The sequence below is a fragment of the Mytilus edulis genome, chromosome 3 (genome assembly GCF_963676685.1).
Source record: "Mytilus edulis chromosome 3, xbMytEdul2.2, whole genome shotgun sequence".
In the NCBI taxonomy this organism is placed as follows: Eukaryota; Metazoa; Mollusca; class Bivalvia; order Mytilida; family Mytilidae; genus Mytilus; species Mytilus edulis.
The window spans coordinates 16,478,218-16,500,337 of NC_092346.1; the positions used below are offsets into that span (position 1 = coordinate 16,478,218).

The following is a 22,120-nucleotide window of genomic DNA, read 5'->3' on the forward strand; positions in this document are numbered from 1 at the left end:
AGTCCAGAAACTCATTTGTGCTAAATGGTAATCTCCACCCACATTTAGGACTGGTAGTTATTTGTAGTTTTTATCAACAGCTTGCACTTTTTCTAAATTATATTTGCTTCTTTTAAGACTGACCAAAACTGTTTTTTTACCATTGTGGTTTGATTAAGGTAGTGTATATCAAACAGCTGTTGGAAATATTTTGGACAACCCTCTTATTTACAATATCATTTGATCAACACCTAGTGGTCTTTGGTGGTATCTCGCATAACATTAATAAGGTCTTTTTTAAAAGTCAACTTGAAATTATTGGTCCCATATTTATGTGCTATAGCAAATGTATGGGCTGCTGATCTGCATATATGATAGCAATATATTCTTATGTTTTCAATGACCCCTTATTTCTTCACTCCACTTTATAAGATAGAAATAAATGTTATTCCATATTTTATTGGTTTTTTCAAAGGTATCATAATTTAGACATAAAGACAAAACTAAGCACAGTGAAAAAAGTCTACTCTGTCCTGTACAGTTTGAGATGTTTTTGTTGTTCAATCTTTGTCACTTGTATGGAAACACTAAATCTTGATAACCTACAACAGAAATATTATCACTTTTATTTCAATTCAATTGTTGCAGTTATCATGCATGTAATAGAGAAAATGATAAATTAGACCAGATCTCCACATTAATAATATCAAAAGTAGAGGCTTCAATGAGCCTGTGTCACTCACATGATACTTTTATTTACAATTGATGCATGATACAGAAATTGTCCATACCAACCGTCAGTGTTTACCATACAATACAGTACTTCTATACACTGTCTGTATACAGTATTTGTCGGATTTTGTCCATACCTATCGTCGATGTTTGACATAAAATACAATACTCCTATATACCGTATATCAACAGTATTTGTCTATACCTACCGTCGGTGGTTAACATACAATACAGTCCTCCTATACACCGTCTATCAACAGTATTTGTCTATACCTATCGTCAGTGGTTAATATACGATATAGTACTCCTTTGCACCGTCCATCAACAGTATTTGTCTATACCTACCGTCGGTGGTTAACATGCAATAAAGTGCTCCTATATACCGTCTATCAACAGTATTTGTCTATACCTACCGTCGGTGGTTAACATACAATATAGTGCTCCAATAAACCGTCTATCAACAGTATTTGTCTATACCTACTGTCGGTAGTTAACATACAATATAGTGCTCCTATATACTGTCTATCAACAGTATTTGTCTATACCTACCGTCGGTAGTTAACATACAATATAGTGCTCCCATATACCGTTTATCAACAGTATTTGTCTATACCTACCGTCGCTGGTTAACATACAATATAGTGCTCTTTGATACCGTCTATCAACAGTATCTGTCTATACCTGCTGTCGGTAGTGGCTCCTATATACCGTCTATCACCAGTATTTGTCTATACCTACCGTCGGTGGTTAACATAATATATAGTGCTCCTATATACCGTCTATCAACAATATTTGTCTATACCTACTGTCGGTAGTTAACATACAATATAGTGCTCCCATATACCGTCTATCAACAGTATTTGTCTATGCCTACTGTCGGTAGTTAACATACAATATAGTGCTCCTATATACCGTCCATCGCCAGTATTTGTCTATACCTACCGTCGGTGATTAACATACGATATAGTGCTATTACATATACCGTCTATCAAGAGTTTTAGTCTTTACCTACTGTTGGTAGTTAACCTACAATATAGTGCTCCTATATACCGTCTATCAACAGTAATTGTCTATACCTACTGTCGGTGGTTAACATACAATATAGTGTTCCTATATACCGTCTATCAAGAGTTTTAGTCTATACCTACTGTTGGTAGTTAACATACAATATAGTGCTCCTATATGCCGTCTATCAACAGTATTTGTCTATACCTACCGTCGGTGGTTAACATGCAATATAGTCCTTCTATATACTGTCTATCAACAGTATTTGTCTATACCTACCGTTGGTGGTTAACATGCCATACAGTACTCCTATATACCGTATATCAACAGTACCTGTCTATACCTACCATCGGTGGTTAACAAGCATTACAGTACTCCTATTAACCGTCTAGTAATACTATTTTTCTCTACCTACCGTCGGTGGTTAACATATAATACAGTGCACCTATATACCGTCTATTATCAGTATTTTTCTAAACCTACCATCGGTGGTTAACATGCAATATAGTGCTCCTATATACCGTCTATCAACACTATGTTTCTAACCTGTTTCTATACCAACCGTCGGTGGTTAACATGCAATACAGTGCATCTATATACCGTCTATCAACAGTATTTGTCTATACCTACCGTCGGTAGTTAACATACAATATAGTGCTCCTATATACCGTGTATCAACAGAATTTGTCTATACCTACCGTCGGTGGTTAACATACAATATAGTGCTCCCATAAACCGTCTATCAACAGTATTTGTCTATACCTACTGTCGGTAGTTAATATACAATATAGTGCTCCTATATACCATCTATCAACAGTATATGTCTATACCTACCGTCGGTGGTTAACATACAATATAGTGCTCCAATATACCGTCTATCAACAGTATTTGTCTATACCTACCGTCGGTAGTTAACATACAATATAGTGCTCCTATATACCGTGTATCAACAGTATGTGTCTATACCTGCTGTCGGTAGTTAACATATAATATAGTGCTCCTATATACTGTCTATCAACAGTATTTGTCTATACCTACCGTTGGTAGCTAACATACAATATAGTGCTCCTATATACCATTTATCAACAGTATTTGTCTATACCTACCGTCGATGGTTAACATACAATATAGTGCTCCTATATACCGTCTATCAACAGTATTTGTCTATACCTACTGTCGGTAGTTAACATACAATATAGTGCTCCTATATACCGTTTATCAACAGTATTTGTCTATACCTACCGTCGCTGGTTAACATACAATATAGTGCTCTTTGATACCGTCTATCAACAGTATTTGTCTATACCTACTGTCGGTAGTGGCTCCTATATACCGTCTATCACCAGTATTTGTCTATACCTACCGTCGGTGGTTAACATAAGATACAGTGCTCCTATATACCGTCTATCAACAGTATTTGGCTATACCTACCGTCAGTGGTTAACATACAATATAGTGCTCCTATATACCGTCTATCACCAGTATTTGTCTATACCTACCGTCGGTGGTTAACATACAATCTACATGTAGTGCTCCCATATACCGTCTATCAACAGTATTTGTCTATACCTACTGTCGGTAGTTAACATACAATATAGTGCTCCTATATACCATCTATCAACAGTATATGTCTATACCTACCGTCGGTGGTTAACATACAATATAATGCTTCCATATACCGTCTATCAACAGTATTTGTCTATACCTACTGTCGGTAGTTAACATACAATATAGTGCTTCTATATACCGTCTATCAACAGTATTTGTCTATACCTACCGTCGGTGGTTAACATACAATATAGTGCTCATATATACCGTCTATCAACAGTATTTGTCTATACCTACCGTCAGTGGTTAACATACGATATAGTACTCCTTTGCACCGTCCATCAACAGTATTTGTCTATACCTACCGTCGGTGGTTAACATGCAATATAGTGCTTCTATATACCGTCTATCAACAGTATTTGTCTATACCTACCGTCGGTGGTTAACATACAATATAGTGCTCATATATACCGTCTATCAACAGTATTTGTCTATACCTACCGTCAGTGGTTAACATACGATATAGTACTCCTTTGCACCGTCCATCAACAGTATTTGTCTATACCTACCGTCGGTGGTTAACATGCAATAAAGTGCTCCTATATACCGTCTATCAACAGTATTTGTCTATACCTACCGTCGGTGGTTAACATGCAATAAAGTGCTCCTATATACCGTCTATCAACAGTATTTGTCTATACCTACCGTCGGTGGTTAACATACAATATAGTGCTCCCATAAACCGTCTATCAACAGTATTTGTCTATACCTACTGTCGGTAGTTAACATACAATATAGTGCTCCTATATACTGTCTATCAACAGTATTTGTCTATACCTACCGTCGGTAGTTAACATACAATATAGTGCTCCTATATACCATCTATCAACAGTATTTGTCTATACCTACCGTCGGTGGTTAACATACAATATAGTGCTCCTATATACCGTCTATCAACAGTATTTGTCTATACCTACTGTCGGTAGTTAACATACAATATAGTGCTCCCATACACCGTTTATCAACAGTATTTGTCTATACCTACCGTCGCTGGTTAACATACAATATAGTGCTCTTTGATACTGCCTATCAACAGTATTTGTCTATACCTACTGTCGGTAGTGGCTCCTACATACCGTCTATCACCAGTATTTGTCTATACCTACCGTCGGTGGTTAACATAAGATATAGTGCTCCTATATACCGTCTATCAACAGTATTTGTCTATACCTACTGTCGGTAGTTAACATACAATATAGTGCTCCCATATACCGTTTATCAACAGTATTTGTCTATACCTACCGTCGCTGGTTCACATACAATATAGTGCTTTTTGATACCGTCTATCAACAGTATCTGTCTATACCTACTGTCGGTAGTTGCTCCTATATACCGTCTATCACCAGTATTTGTCTATACCTACCGTCGGTGGTTAACATACAATATAGTGCTCCTATATACCGTCTATCAACAGTATTTGTCTATACCTACCGTCGGTAGTTAACATACAATATAGTGCTCCTATATACCGTCTATCAACAGTATTTGTCTATACCTACTGTCGGTAGTTAACATACAATATAGTGCTCCTATATACCGTCTATCGCCAGTATTTCTCTATACCTACCGTCGGTGATTAACATACGATATAGTGCTATTACATATATACCGTCTATCAACAGTATTTGTCTATACCTACCGTCAGTGGTTAACATACGATATAGTACTCCTTTGCACCGTCCATCAACAGTATTTGTCTATACCTACCGTCGGTGGTTAACATGCAATAAAGTGCTCCTATATACCGTCTATCAACAGTATTTGTCTATACCTACCGTCGGTGGTTAACATACAATATAGTGCTCCCATAAACCGTCTATCAACAGTATTTGTCTATACCTACTGTCGGTAGTTAACATACAATATAGTGCTCCTATATACTGTCTATCAACAGTATTTGTCTATACCTACCGTCGGTAGTTAACATACAATATAGTGCTCCTATATACCATCTATCAACAGTATTTGTCTATACCTACCGTCGGTGGTTAACATACAATATAGTGCTCCTATATACCGTCTATCAACAGTATTTGTCTATACCTACTGTCGGTAGTTAACATACAATATAGTGCTCCCATACACCGTTTATCAACAGTATTTGTCTATACCTACCGTCGCTGGTTAACATACAATATAGTGCTCTTTGATACTGCCTATCAACAGTATTTGTCTATACCTACTGTCGGTAGTGGCTCCTACATACCGTCTATCACCAGTATTTGTCTATACCTACCGTCGGTGGTTAACATAAGATATAGTGCTCCTATATACCGTCTATCAACAGTATTTGTCTATACCTACTGTCGGTAGTTAACATACAATATAGTGCTCCCATATACCGTTTATCAACAGTATTTGTCTATACCTACCGTCGCTGGTTCACATACAATATAGTGCTTTTTGATACCGTCTATCAACAGTATCTGTCTATACCTACTGTCGGTAGTTGCTCCTATATACCGTCTATCACCAGTATTTGTCTATACCTACCGTCGGTGGTTAACATACAATATAGTGCTCCTATATACCGTCTATCAACAGTATTTGTCTATACCTACCGTCGGTAGTTAACATACAATATAGTGCTCCTATATACCGTCTATCAACAGTATTTGTCTATACCTACTGTCGGTAGTTAACATACAATATAGTGCTCCTATATACCGTCTATCGCCAGTATTTCTCTATACCTACCGTCGGTGATTAACATACGATATAGTGCTATTACATATATACCGTCTATCAACAGTATTTGTCTATACCTACCGTCAGTGGTTAACATACGATATAGTACTCCTTTGCACCGTCCATCAACAGTATTTGTCTATACCTACCGTCGGTGGTTAACATGCAATAAAGTGCTCCTATATACCGTCTATCAACAGTATTTGTCTATACCTACCGTCGGTGGTTAACATACAATATAGTGCTCCAATAAACCGTCTATCAACAGTATTTGTCTATACCTACTGTCGGTAGTTAACATACAATATAGTGCTCCTATATACTGTCTATCAACAGTATTTGTCTATACCTACCGTCGGTAGTTAACATACAATATAGTGCTCCTATATACCATCTATCAACAGTATTTGTCTATACCTACCGTCGGTGGTTAACATACAATATAGTGCTCCTATATACCGTCTATCAACAGTATTTGTCTATACCTACTGTCGGTAGTTAACATACAATATAGTGCTCCCATATACCGTTTATCAACAGTATTTGTCTATACCTACCGTCGCTGGTTAACATACAATATAGTGCTCTTTGATACTGTCTATCAACAGTATTTGTCTATACCTACTGTCGGTAGTGGCTCCTACATACCGTCTATCACCAGTATTTGTCTATACCTACCGTCGGTGGTTAACATAAGATATAGTGCTCCTATATACCGTATATCAACAGTATTTGTCTATACCTACTGTCGGTAGTTAACATACAATATAGTGCTCCCATATACCGTTTATCAACAGTATTTGTCTATACCTACCGTCGCTGGTTCACATACAATATAGTGCTTTTTGATACCGTCTATCAACAGTATCTGTCTATACCTACTGTCGGTAGTTGCTCCTATATACCGTCTATCACCAGTATTTGTCTATACCTACCGTCGGTGGTTAACATACAATATAGTGCTCCTATATACCGTCTATCAACAGTACCTGTCTATACCTACCATCGGTGGTTAACTAGCATTACAGTACTCCTATTAACCGTCTATCAATACTATTTTCCTCTACCTACCGTCGGTGGTTAATATATAATACAGTGCACCTATATACCGTCTATTATCAGTATTTTTCTAAACCTACTATCGGTGGTTAACATGCAATATAGTGCTCCTATATACCGTCTATCAACACTATGTTTCTAACCTGTTTCTATACCAACCGTCGGTGGTTAACATGCAATACAGTGCACCTATATACCGTCTATCAACAGTATTTGTCTATACCTACCGTCGGTAGTTAACATACAATATAGTGCTCCTATATACCGTGTATCAACATAATTTGTCTATACCTACCGTCGGTGGTTAACATACAATATAGTGCTCCCATATATCGTCTATCAACAGTATTTGTCTAGGCCTACTGTCGGTAGTTAACATACAATATAGTGCTCCTATATACCATCTATCAACAGTATATGTCTATACCTACCGTCGGTGGTTAACATACAATATAGTGCTCCAATATACCGTCTATCAACAGTATTTGTCTATACCTACCGTCGGTAGTTAACATACAATATAGTGCTCCTATATACCGTGTATCAACAGTATGTGTCTATACCTGCTGTCGGTAGTTACCATATAATATAGTGCTCCTATATACTGTCTATCAACAGTATTTGTCTATACCTACCGTTGGTAGCTAACATACAATATAGTGCTCCTATATACCATTTATCAACAGTATTTGTCTATACCTACCGTCGGTGGTTAACATACAATATAGTGCTCCCATATACCGTCTATCAACAGTATTTGTCTATATACCTAGTGTCGGTAGTTAACATACAATATAGTGCTCCTATATACCGTCTATCAACAGTATTTGTCTATACCTACCGTCGGTAGTTAACATACAATATAGTGCTCCTATATACCGTCTATCAACAGTATTTGTCTATACCTACCGTCGGTGGTTAACATACAATTTAGTGCTCCTACAACTGTATATACCGTCTATCACCAGTATTTGTCTATACCTACCGTCGGTGGTTAACATGGAATATAGTGCTCCTATATACCGTCTATCAACAGTATTTGTTTATACCTACTGGCGGAGGTTAACATAGAATATAGTGCTCCTATATACCAAGAGGGATAACGGATCTGCATCTAGAATTTATCATGCTGCCCTTTTTTTGGATTTTTAAAATTCTTGTTATCCCTCAATTTTTACATTCATCCCAAATAATACAACAGTAGTCAATTAGGGGCAGAACACCCATTGTATTATGTTTTCTTGCAGTTATATAAAAAAAAATGTATTTAAGAAAGATGGTATATTCTGGATGATATATTAGCACAACCTTGGTCAATTTGATTTCTCCAGTTACTTAGTGGGCTGTCAATTTTGAAACTAATATTTTTTCACATGAAGAATTTTGTAATACTTTAATTTATTATCAAGTTTGGTTGAAAAGTCTGAATAGTTTCTGCTTTGTTCCAGTAATCAAACATTTTGTTTCATTTGCATCTATGAACATGTTATTCATTTTACACCACTCTTCAACCCTGTATAAATCTTCTTGAACATCATCATTTATATTTTCTAGATGTTTCCCCCTGATTTATGAATAGTGGTGTCATCAGCATATACAACGATATAGGTCTGTTTCACAATTTTTAATGCATAAGGGAAGGTCATTTATAAATAGCACAAACAATAGAGGACAAAGTATAGAACATTGGGGAACACCAAATTTTACATGTTGTTATTACAAATGTATACCTTTTGTTATTCAGGTACGACTTAAAAAAACTAACAGTAGTCTCACTAAATCCATACATGTCGAGCTTTAAACAAAGAAAGTCATATTCTACCAAATCAAAAGCTTTTTTTTAAATCTTAATAAAATTGCTAGGTTTAAGTTACCATCTTTCATTTCTTGCAACCATGTGTCAATGATATTAAATGAATGTCAAGCTCAATCCAGTATATATTCCAAGTTATGGACAAATGATAATGCTATTAAAAATACCAAATCATAACCAGTGCTTTTCTCTTTTTCTATTTACAGTATATGACTAGGTAATAATGATTACTTTTTTCAACTATTTTCATAGTTTTTTGTTTCCTCTGCTTTTGTATCAAGGGCATAATTGTTTATGGCAAACTAAGCATCTGCATAATCAAACTATTCCTAACTATACTCTACCTCAAATTCTGGAAACTGCAAAATTTTTGTCATAGCAGTGTTATGGTAGCTGAACTATTTCTATTTTTTGTAAATGAGGATTAATAAGTCTTTTGTCACATTCTGGGGCTATAGAAAAAAAACATTACAGAATTATTAAAATTATGTGTGTAAAATGTTTGTGTACAGTCATTCAACTAAAAAAGGACAAAAATTATTTTTTTTGTGTATAAATAAATAATTGTGATTTTAATGTCTTAATATTATAAAAAAAACTTCAAAAGATTAAATTTAAATTATAATCTAAACATGAAAGAGCACATATAAATCAACCTTTTACTCAGATTTATATCTAAAACCAGTTATAACTAGCTATAATATCTTTGACTTCACAAATATCATCATCTAATTTTACAAATCAGTATTTATTTGGTGGCACTTCCTGCACACTAAGTATGTTATGCCTTAGGTTTAATTTTGATGCAATCACATTTCAGAAGGTACATGTCTTGAACTGTTTTAATGAATAAATTACAGTTTTAAACTCAGTTTAGGCTGACCTGAGGTCAATAGTCTTAAACAATGTCATCAAACTATCAGTTTTACTGTAATATATTGATATTGTGACATTTATGGAAAAGAGCATATGAGTTAGTCATATTGGTCAATACAATGGAAAGTTTATAGCTGAGACTACTATAACACTATGTGTTATACTAGTAGTCTCAGTTTATAACTATGTTAATGTCAATTATATACATGACATAATAATTAAATCATTTAAAAAACTATTCCAAAGATTTCTCTCAAATCATGTTTACATTTTTTTAGAGAAGAGTCTGTCTGAAATATATTCAGGGGTAGTCCAAATAATTATGACTTATTAAAAAGCTATATTATGGGGAAAAAGGGGGGGGGGGGGGGGGGTCTATTATGTTTTTTTTCATACAGGAGGAAGACGTCAAAGCAAAAAAAAAACCAACAAAACAAAATAAAATAATAGCCTGTCAAGACGTCCTAAATATATCATAAAAATTTGGTCTAATTTTGGGATAATACATTTAACTTCCTTTGATGTCGGGGAGGGGATAAGTTTTGACGATTAATTATTCTTGAAACTAACAATAATTATTTCTTATTGTTATTTTGTTAAGCGAGCGAGATGTGTGGTTCTCGAGTTATTTAAAAAAAAAAAAGGGGGGGGGGGGGGGTTGTTACTATATCAAATTTAATCAGTTTGGAGACAATAAATATTTAAAATCTAACCTTAAACTCCAATGTTCCTGCTTTTTTTAGCAGAACAAACACGATAGCATTCTCGTCTCTGTTGTAATCAATAGTTAACTCATTTCTTCTTCCAGGTTATTTCTTAATCAATTATGATTATCAGCTGTCTATCTATTTACCATGTTTATGTTAAACTGGTCCGTAATTCCATCGCAGTGTATCGATAACTGAACACAACAAGGATCCAGTTTATTAAACGTATATAATATACAAGGTTCCTGAGTCAGTAACCGTAACTATCACCGTGCTTTGTGCGCATGCGCAAGAAACACCAACAATAAGGATAAAACAGGGTATACAGTTCCGTAATTTCGTATATTTTTCTTATCTTCATACTAAAGAGCTCCAAAAGTAGGCGTGCTTAGGTGCACTGGGCGGGTCTTAAAACCGACTCTCGGTGGTTAACGTCTCTCGATGGTTAACTTTAAGTGCCTACCGAAATATACACATACTTTGTAAGCAACTGGGATTCTAAGTATTATCATCACAACTTTGGACAGCCTTGGTTTTCTTGAGATACACATCAACACTACTTCAAGACTGGAAGTGCAAAACTATTCTACCTACATATACCCAGATATGATAAATTAATGTATTGCCATAAATAGTTTGGAAGGCTTTGTCTTCATGAGGTTCATATTATTTGAACCTAAAGTATAGACCAATTAAATTTTCATACATACTGTAAATCGATGCCTCGTGTAGAGAGTGCTACGGTCACTGCAAGATAAGAACCATTGTAACAGCTCTTTGAAGGGTCCATATCCAATTAACCTTCATTTTCCATTTGCAGTCCAAATTGCCTCGAACTTTCAAATCGGTCTACATTAAGGTCCAAAGGGTCCAAAATTAAACTTAGTTTGATTTTTACAAAAATTGCATTCTTGGGGTTCTTTGATATGCTGAATCTAAACATGTACTTTGATTTTTGATTATGGGCCCAGTTTTCAAGATGGTCCAAATCGGGGTCCAAAATTTAACTTTATTTGATTTTAACAAAAATTGAATATATGGGGTTCTTCAATATGCTGAATCTAATCATGTATTTAGATTTTTAATATTTGGTCCTGGTTATCAAATTGGTCCACATTGAGGTCTAAAAGGTCTAAAATTGACATTATTTGATTTCATCAAAAATTGAATTCTTGGGGTTCTATGATATGCTGAATCTAACCTTGTATTTAGATTTTGGATATTGGACCATAGACCACATTCATTTGGTATATATTACAGCTAGGACCTTGGTACTCGTTTAATACATATACATGTACATCTATTGGGAAATATAAATTGACATCAGATTTACACTCAGGGATTTGTGTAACGTAGTAGCATATTAATTTTGTGTTTCTATTTTTTTGGAGGTCAAACGACCCCGATGACTTCCGTACACTATATTCAAAATTAATGGCAAATCATCGGCACAGACCTGTCTAGTGTACAGTCAAGCTATATTTTTATCTATTGTGGTCTATTAGACAGATATTGGTAAATTTATTTTTTCACAAGGGCAAATAAATACACATTTGATATTTGATTATCAAAAACATCTTCAAATACAGCAAATATGACATGTTGACATGTTGCCACACATTAAAAAATGTTTTTGAAAATTGCTTTACACCTTTTGGGAAAATATTGTGTACGCGTTTTTCCAAGGGCAACTAATCTAAACGAACGACCATTCTGCACCTGAACAACCGCTACGGTAAACCGTCAACAAAAAGATGCAAACAATTAAATCATTGAACACTGTCATCCTGAAGAATATACTACACTGTCAGTATACAGGACACCAATGTCATTGTGATTTGCACATCTTAAAATTTTTAATTATGTTTTATATAGTTTTGTCTGATTGTAGAATATTCTGTACAAAATACCGTCAGACATAGTGAAAAAAATATATGATAGGATATGTCTAAGGCGTTACGCGCGATATGTTCGTACATGTAAGCGTAACACAACGTCGCGAATATTTCGTAACGTTCAAACCGAAAATTCGACTGAAACGTTGTTTTTAAGCAAGTGCGACATTCTTGTAAGACTCGGCAAAATCGACGGTGCTTTTTAACTACTTATCGAAAATTGATGTATTTCAGTTTTTTGAAAATTTAAGAAAAATAACATTTTAAAAAATCATAAATTCTACCATTATAAGAGCAGTGATAAGCAAACAATGGACGTAAATTTGAGTTGAGTTCGTTTTTAAGTTAAAAAATGGCGGTGCGACAAACTTGTAAGCCTTTGAAAAATCGCTCATAAATTACCATATATCATGTTTCAGGATATTTGTCTTTAAATTCATAAAATTAAGCAAATTAACATTGATGTAGTAAATACAAATACTACACTTTTTTCATTTTAGATAAATATTTTTTGATTCTCAAATCTGGAATCCCAATTTTTTTTCCCGCGGGACAGATTTGCCCTTTTAGTATTGAACGCGTTTTTTTTTCTATGACGTCATCATAACGTCATAAAAATGCATAAAGGAATGGAGGAACTATTCTGTTTAATAATGGAAAAACACGTTTTTCAAAATATTAAATAGTTTTGACGAAAATCATAGTTTAGTGGTTACAATAACTGAAATATGTTACGCGGGACAACCTAAAAATAGCCGTTTTTTTTAAATGAAGTTTCAACAATTATTTTATTTGTTTTTTATTTTAAAAAATCGTTATTTTTTAAAATACGTACAATGAGGGGGAGGACAGGGGTAAGGGAGACAAGGAGAAAGGGGGTAGGAGAAAGGAGAAAGGGGGTGGGAGAAAGGAGAAATGGGTAGGAGAAAGGAGAGGAAGGCTGGGAGAAAGGAGAAAAAGTTGGACAAAAAAATAAAATATGACAAAATAAAATATCTCTCTTTTTTCCGGTAAATTAAAAAAAAAATAAGGAGAAGAGGGGTAGGAGAAAGGAGAAGAGGGGTGGAAGAAGGGAGAAGGGTACCCCCTGTCCTCCCCCTCTACAATAGCAACTACTCAGAAGTTTTATAAATATTTTTCTCTAATTTTTAGTCAATTTATCCCTTTCTAGTGCACCCATTGTATAAAAAAAATCCACGTGTGCTTCGTTTGATCTCAGTTCTTCATTGGTTAAAATCCGATTATGACGTCGAATTTTCTTGTTTTCCTCCGAATTTCCTATTGTGACGGCATGAAAAAAAGGCGACCATGCCTGATGACATCACATAGAAAGAACACATCTTTTTGCAGATCAGTCGCAAAGAAGGAATAAGTTTGCCTGCGTATTGTTAGAAAATCATTAGATAAACAGATTCCACCACCAAATCTCGTGTAATACGATATTTATCCACTCTCGACAGTTAAATTTTAAATATTTCTTCTTCCGAATACGGGAGTAGACTCCTAGGTAGGAGTGTAAAACGCTCGGCGAGTCTCGGGTTTAGTCGCACACCAGTCGTGTCCAATCCGGATCTCAAAAACCGATTCCGATATGCAGTTTATTGTATAATAGATACGTCAGCAAAACCAGTGTACACATCATGCACATATTTAATGGATTTGTCATAAGGCGCTAACAACAAAACGCAACGATAAGAATAGGAAACACAACCATAAAAATAATTATGGAGGAATGGTGAGACAGTGGCGGACCCCTCCCCCCCGTATTTTCCACCTTTACCAGATGAACCACTTCAGTTGGAAAATCCTCTTGAAGTGTAGAATCCCTTATTGTTGATTATTCACTATTGCCGTATTGGAGGGGGAGGACAGGCGTAAGGGAGACGGGGAGAAAGGGGGTAGGAGAAAGGAGAAAGGGGGTGGGAGAAAGGAGAAAGGGGGTAGGAGAAAGGAGAGGAAGGCTGGGAGAAAGGAGAAAAAATAAAATATCTCCTTTTAAAATTTTTTCTTATATTTCAAGAAAAAATATCTCAAAAGGAGATGTTTTATTCTAATGGGAGAAAGGAGAACAGGGGTAGGAGAAAGGAGAAGATGGGTGGGAGAAGGGAGAAGGGTACCCCCCTGTCCTCCCCCTCGTATTGGGCTATTCCAGAAATAATCCATACCCCCCTATAGTCCAAATAATTATGACGTCTTAAAAGGCTATTATAATTTTTTTCTTTGACGCCTTACATCGACGACGTTAATGTAAGGCGTCAAAGAAAAAAATTATAATAGCCTTTCAAGACGTCATAATTATTTGGACTAACCCCCCTATAGAAGGTTAAGGATTTCCAGAAAAAAAATCTGTTAAAATCTCAGATTTTCAAGAAAATATTCTGTAAGTTGTCAATAATTTCCAGATTATTTCAAAAATTCTAAAAAATATTCCAGGAAAAAAATGAGAATAATACTAAAAATTCCAAGAAAATATCCTGTGGAAATAAATATTTCCAGACAAATTTAATTTCCAACAGAAAAATTCCAGATAAACAATTTTCATGAAACATATAAGTTTTAATATTGTTTTTTGTGTGTCATACATGTAGATGATTAGATCAAACTGGCATTCATTCAGTGTATGGCAGCTGTATGCTTACTTGTTTTTGTTTAAATGTCTTTGTGATCAAGTTCATCCATTTCAAATGTACAATCATTCAATGGATAATTTATCTTGGGTCTTTTTATATTGTTATGATACATTACGGTCTCTGGTAAGGGTGAAGGTTGGCTCCTGTTGTAATGTTTAAAACACTACATTTTTTTATGCACCTTTTCTAAATCAGATGCCATTGACATTGTTCAGTGGTTGTCATTTGTTGGTGTAGTAACTTGTTCATGTTTCTGGTTTCTTTTTTTTTCATATAGATTCCACAGTTGGTTTTCTGTTATTTTTGGGGCCCATTATAACTTGTTGCTTGGTGTGAGCCAAGGCTCCATGTTTTTGACCTATACCTGTTAACTTTTTATGCGCTGTGATTTGGGTTGAGAGATGTCTCATTGGTATTCTTACCACATCTTCTTGTTTATACATGTAGGACTCTAAAGTGCGATGGTACTCTAAAGTGCGATGGTCACGCTAAAGTGCAATGGTCTACGCTAAAGTATGACGGTGTCTCACGCTAAAGTGCAATGTTTGTTTGTTCCCTAAAGTACGATGGTACAGCACGCTAAAGCGCGATGGAACAAAAGAGAAAGATTCAAGGGCACTAATGTCAAAAACAAGTCTTTTTGCGAAATCTAGTTTGCAATGATTCAACATATATACAACTTAGATTGACAACTAATACAAATAAATTTTGGAAAATCACTTGGATCATTTTGAATATCAATGTTTAGTGAGAGTTTAATGTCTCTAGCATATTTTGATTTTTCGTATTATAGGTGGTGAGCAGTTCTCTTTTCTGTAGTTCCACATAAACGACAGTTATAGTCTGGGTCCATTTTTTACCATATCTGTTGACAAAAAAAGACTATTTTGGATTTGTTTTAAAGGGTTGAAGGGTAGAAAAAGCACATCATAAGTTGTGATTGAAAGTTGTTTGTCTTACGTCCAGTGGCATGTATTTCATTCATATTTCGGGACTGTACATATTGAAAATTGAGCCGATTTAATCAAGATTTAAAAAAAGACAATTTTATTATAGAGCAATTATAAGACTTACAAATGTACTCCAAATCCAGGGCTGGTTTAACACCATGTTAAATAAGGCTTTACGTATATTATTATATACAGTGGCGGATCCAGAGGGGGGTTCCGGGGGTGCGCACCCCCCTTTATTTTGGCAGATCAATGCATTTGAATCGGGACATATGTTTTGCACCCCCCCTTTGCCCTGGGCTAGCACCCCCCCTTTCGAAAATTCCTGCATCCGCCACTGATATATGAAATATCCTGACTGCCAAATATACATCACTGATTTCTGATTTCATGGACATGTATATGTTAAGTGCACTGTAAAACAGTTTCAGTTTACGTTTTTGAAATAGACATTAAACCTTGTTTTTTAAGTGCATATATAAAGTATAAGATTTACAGTAGAAGTTGATAACTTTAAGATTTGTCCTTGTGAGAAAACAATACTCGGGTCATAAAGACTTTTTTTAAATCTTGGCTAGTATATATATTGGCATAGTCATACATGTTCAAATGATAAAATACTGACCATGGCTTTATATGATCGGAAAGGTCTTTCAATTGCGGGTAGACATGAAGTTTTTATATTCACAATTAAAAAGATATTAACCAACATTATATAAATAGCTACACAACGAAGTGAGATCTCTGTTTTCTTCTTCTGTATTTTGTTGATGTTGGTACTTGTTCGATTAATTTTCGTATTTTAAACTGGAAATTTCTACTTTCCAGGGTTATCCAGTACCTTAACTATATAGACTACTCGAAACTTCACAGTAATTATTTTTATCAAATATATTTATTTTTAACCGGCGGTAACCGGAACACACCTTAATTACGATTTAAACTTAACCCACAAACTAATGAAATATTGTCACTCACCACTTCAAAACGTTGTAGTATTCAAAGTTCTCGTCCGATTTTCTTGTTTTGTACATCAGTCGATTTGTTTTGAAAAATTGAATAATTCTGAAAGACCACAGACGAGATTGAAATAAACAAAGGGGTTTTCCGACAGGTATTAGAGATAACCTTTCGCAATAAAAACCACGTGATGATAAGAAGTATGTCTGGTCAATTTAGGACGGCGGCATCGCACATGGTCACAAAGGGCTATTAACGATAACATACTAATTAGTCAGTTTCCATATCTTTTCTACAGAGCTCCCCGGGTTATAAATAAGTGCTAACAAATCGTTGTAGTTCCTGTCAATATAATACTTCCATGGTTCAACATAAATAGATTGTTATATTGGTTATCAAAATCAGCTAGTGGCAAAATCTTCTGAGTTTTGAATTTTATAAGCTCCAGACATCCCCCCCTTTTTTTTGTAAAACAAAATTTTTGTTTAGTATGTATGTTATCTTTATATTTATATTATAAAATCTTCAATATAAATTTGAATAAGAAATGACTGATTTTCTACAAAAAAAAATTGTATACTGGAATGAAATTTGAGAAGTTATCAAAGGAGTACATGTAGGTTCAGTAAGACCCCTTTTTGGCTCCAAAATTAAGCAGCTTTGCAAAATTGAGCAAATGTAATCTTTTAGCTATTTTTTGGAAAGTAGAATGCTTCTGCTACATAAATATGTGCTGTTTTTGACAATACAATGTACATATATCGTGTACTAGCATCATAAAGTCATGCTAAATTACTGAAATCTTCACAATTATAGCATTTTAGTTAAATTTTAGACAGTTTCCGTCTAAAGCTTAGATAATGCAGCCTCTAATGAAGAGAAGTTATGTATACAGCATTACGGGTAACGAGGGTAAAGGGGCGAGTTTCTTCATATTTTGGCTTGGTAAATATGAATGTCATGTGAATATTCTGAGACATTTATTCAGGAGATTAAATATTTTCTTTGGTAATATCTTCTGACATCAGACTCGGACTTCTCTTGAACTGAATTTTAAATGTGCGTATTGTAAAGTGGCCGCATTCGTGTTCATTCATAATATTAAAATGTAAGTTGTATTTGATGATAATACATAACATATACATGATATATAAAGGTTGAGGATGAACACGGATGCGGCCACTTTCATTTTTGACGAAAACCATCTTAAAAGTGACGTTTTTTGGCATATTTGTTAGATTTTTAACCGGATTTTTGTGACAAAAATGTCGGTTATTGATTTGGGGATGTACGGCGGGCGGGCGGGCGGGCGGGCGGCAATCAAATGTTGTCCGTGCATTAACTCATGAACCGTTCAATCAAAGCTTTTAAAATTTTAATATGTTGTTACTGACAACTAAATGAAGGTCAAGTTCAATAATGGCGATTTTGACTTTTACCGTTCAGGAGTTATGGTTCTTGAAAGATTGAAAAATGAAGTTTCCAGTCGTGTCCGTGCATTTACGCATGAACTGTTCTACTAAAGCTTCCCAAATTTTAATATGTTGTTACTGATGACAAAATGGAGGTCATGTTTAATAATGACGATTTTGACTTTTACCGTTCAGGAGTTATGGTTCTTAAAAGATTGAAAAATGGAGTTTCCAGTTGTGTCCGTGCATTTACGCATGAACTGTTCTACCAAAGTTTCCCAAATTTTAATATGTTGTTACTTATGACAAAATAGAGGTCATGTTCAATAATGGCGATTTTGACTTTTACTGTTCAGGAGTTATGGTTCTTGAAAGATTGAAAAATGGTGTTTCCAGTCGTGTCCATGCATTTTCTCATGAACCATTCAACCAAAGCTTTTGAAATTTTTATATGTTGTTACTGATGACAAAATGGAGGTCAAGTTTAATAATAAGGATTTTGACTTTTACCGTTCAGGAGTTATGGTTCTTGAAAGATTGAAAAATGGAGTTTCCAGTCGTGTCCCTGCATTTACGCATGAACTGTTCTACCAAAGCTTCCCAAATTTTAATATGTTGTTACTGATGACAAAATAGAGGTCAAGTTCAATAAAGACGATTTTGACTTTTACCGTTCAGGAGTTATGGTTCTTGAAAGATTGAAAAATGGTGTTTCCAGTCGTGTCCGTGCATTTTCTCATGAACCATTCAACCAAAGCTTTTGAAATTTTTATATGTTGTTACTGATGGCAAAATAGAGGTCAAGTTCAGTAATGATGATTTTGACTTTTACCGTTCAGGAGTTATGGTTCTTGAAAGATTGTAAAATGGCGTTTCCATTCACGTTGTTGCATTTACTCATGAACCATTCAATCTAAGCTTTTCAAATTTTTATATGTTGATACTGATGACAAAATGGAGGTCAAATTTGATGTTGACAATTTTCACTTTCACCATTCATCAGTAATGGTTCTTGTGATATTGCCAGGACACAAATAAATATTAATAAATCCGGTTTGCTGTCGTTGTGACAGCCTCTTGTTCATATTTAAGCTTCAATCGGAGCGTTTTTAATGACTGATCATTTAAATCTTTTACATAAACTAATCGAATCAATTGAAATATACACTTAAGTGTTTAAAAAGTGTCCTAAATATCTCGTTAGATGAAACTGAAATTTGGGGCCAAAATCGGCCCTTACCGGACCTACTCCTTTAATGTTCTCATACCACAGTCACAATTTGAAAATGTTTTCTCCAAATACAAATGGTTTTTAAAAAAATTATAAATTAGTTCACAATACATTACAAAATAAATGTGTCTCTAATCTCATATAATTTCCTGTACATGCAGTTTTACAATTTTCTATTTGTCGCCTGCAACTAAAGTGGCCAAATCTAGACATCTAACAATCCTTCTTTGGGGAACGATTTATATAATTTCTTATTGTTTTCAAATTCCTGTATTTCTTTACATGTTATAATTTCCTAAAACATCATGAAATTAAAGAAAATTACAAAACTTTTAAACAATTGTTAAACTCTAAATTTGTATAATATGAATGACATTTGATTTTTTAAATGTATACATGTTTAACATTTTTAAAGTTAAGATAAGTTATGGAACTGAAAGATGATACATTATGTATATATATTCAAAACATATTCATATAATAGATGTAATCATATTAATCCACTTAGACAAATAGAGTCAATGTATTATAATGATTGATAAATAAACGGAAAAAATAACAATTTAAATAATAAAAAAATAAACTTTTCTAATTTTAAAACTGAGACTAAATATTTATTTTTGCAGAGCAAGGGATTATGGATACATAGTTCCTAGTATTTATCTCCTTTGTCTTATAACATGTGGTTCAAGTATTTGCATGTAGTATATTATGATATAATTAAAGTCCACAGAAATGGCCATGTGTTCACAGTGGGACTTCTTTAAAGCTTTTTAATTACTGATTGTTTGTCAACTAGATGGCTAGATAAAATAATCTTCAACCTCAACAACTATGAAAAGCAGTAGGTCCTGGTGTGTGGTTTCTCACAAATTTCAATACAAACATACTTGTAGAGAACATAAATCATTGTAAATAAAACCCTATAAATCCAGATAGTGAACTATGATTTTGTTTTTATTTTAAAACCATTAAAACACTGACTTGTAAATAGTTGTAAAAATCTTGATTTGTTATCAACATCCAGTATTTTTACTTAGTCATTTCTTTTGATTCTTCATTTCTTAGTATGGATGTTTTGCATTTTTTATCATAAACCTTATAGCTGCATTAAAATATGACTCCTTCACAATAAAAAACAAACTTGAAACAAAAAGATAACTATGGGTCTATAATCAAGTTTGATTACAAAATCAAAAGTTAAATATAATTAGTGGAATTTGGATGTTAGAACCATTTGTTATGTTTATAAAGGTTTTTTTTTTATCATTTTTGTCATGAATAAATTATAATATACACAGTATTCATATCAATTTAATTTCACTTAGTTCTAGAAATGCAAGTTTCAAAATATTTTTTTTAATCACAGGCATTTATTTTCTGAGAATTTTTTCCCTTATGCCATGACCATAACCATGATAACACATGTTTTATGAAAATGCAAAAAAGCAAACAAGTTCTATAATACCAATATACTGATATACATGCATGTACATGTAACTTCCATGGTAAAAGAAAAGAGGGGGAAATATTATTATCTCAATCTCCAATTAGAAGTTGTGAATTGTCCCAATAAGATTACAAATGTAATAGTAAACATGTCATGTGGTGTTGAAAGTATGCATTTCTTTTGAAGTATTATCACTATCAATATCTACATGAATATCATATCCCCTGAATGTTATGTTAGAAGCTGAGGTACATGAACAAATGTACATTTTTTTTTTTTTTTTTAGGTCCTATTGCAAACAATTTCAAATTTACAACTCTCAGACTTAATAGATATAGGAAGATGTGGTGTGAGTGCCAATGAGACAACTCTCCATACAAATAACAATTTAAAAAGTAAACCATTATAGGTTAAAGTACGGCCTTAAGTTCAGTACTGACAACTCTGGCTTACAACATGTATGGACACACTTTATACATGTAGTATTAAAATAATAAAATGTGGTATCATTTCCAAATTGCCAATAAGACTACTCTCCAATAGTTAAGATAATCATGCCATCTGCTGTGGGTATTTTTCAATTTTCACATCTTTTGATCCACTGGAAGGCGTCAAAGCAAAAGCTTAAAATAGCTTTCCTAGACATCATAATTATTTGTACTAACTCCCCACCAGAGATCAAAAGATACAAAATTAACCACTTAAGAATATCGTACAGCCTTCAACAACGAGCAAAAACCTATTAAACCACTTTAAATTTCTGGTACATTGTTTGTAAAGATACATAGGGCTTTAGAATTACCTAATGAACTACAGATATACATACAAGCACAAATTTATCTTAAGTTTACTGAAAGCGACTAGAATCCAGATTTTCCATGGAATTTTTAAACTTTTATTGTTGCCTTCTATAGGATGCTCTGGATTTCCAGAAATTTTCTAATAACAACAGCATAATTTTCCATGGAATATTTTAATTTATCTTTTTGCCTTCTATAGGACCGACATGGAATTCCAGATTTTTTTCTGAACCACATCCCAAATTTTCCATGGATTTTTTTCTGAACCCCATATACCTTCTATAGGGGGGGGTATGGATTATTTCTGGAATAGCCCATTCACTAC

At 34.1% G+C, this 22,120-nt stretch overlaps 1 long non-coding RNA gene across 1 annotated transcript; it reads right to left on the bottom strand.

The window, feature by feature from the left end:
- Positions 1–422: 422 nt before the first annotated feature.
- On the bottom strand, positions 423–10,736 carry LOC139514796 (uncharacterized). The gene is made up of 3 exons (XR_011662705.1): positions 10,474–10,736; positions 9,229–9,336; positions 423–581 (listed from the first exon to the last, which is right to left on the bottom strand). It is a non-coding gene; the product is annotated as an uncharacterized lncRNA (long non-coding RNA).
- Positions 10,737–22,120: the final 11,384 nt, after the last annotated feature.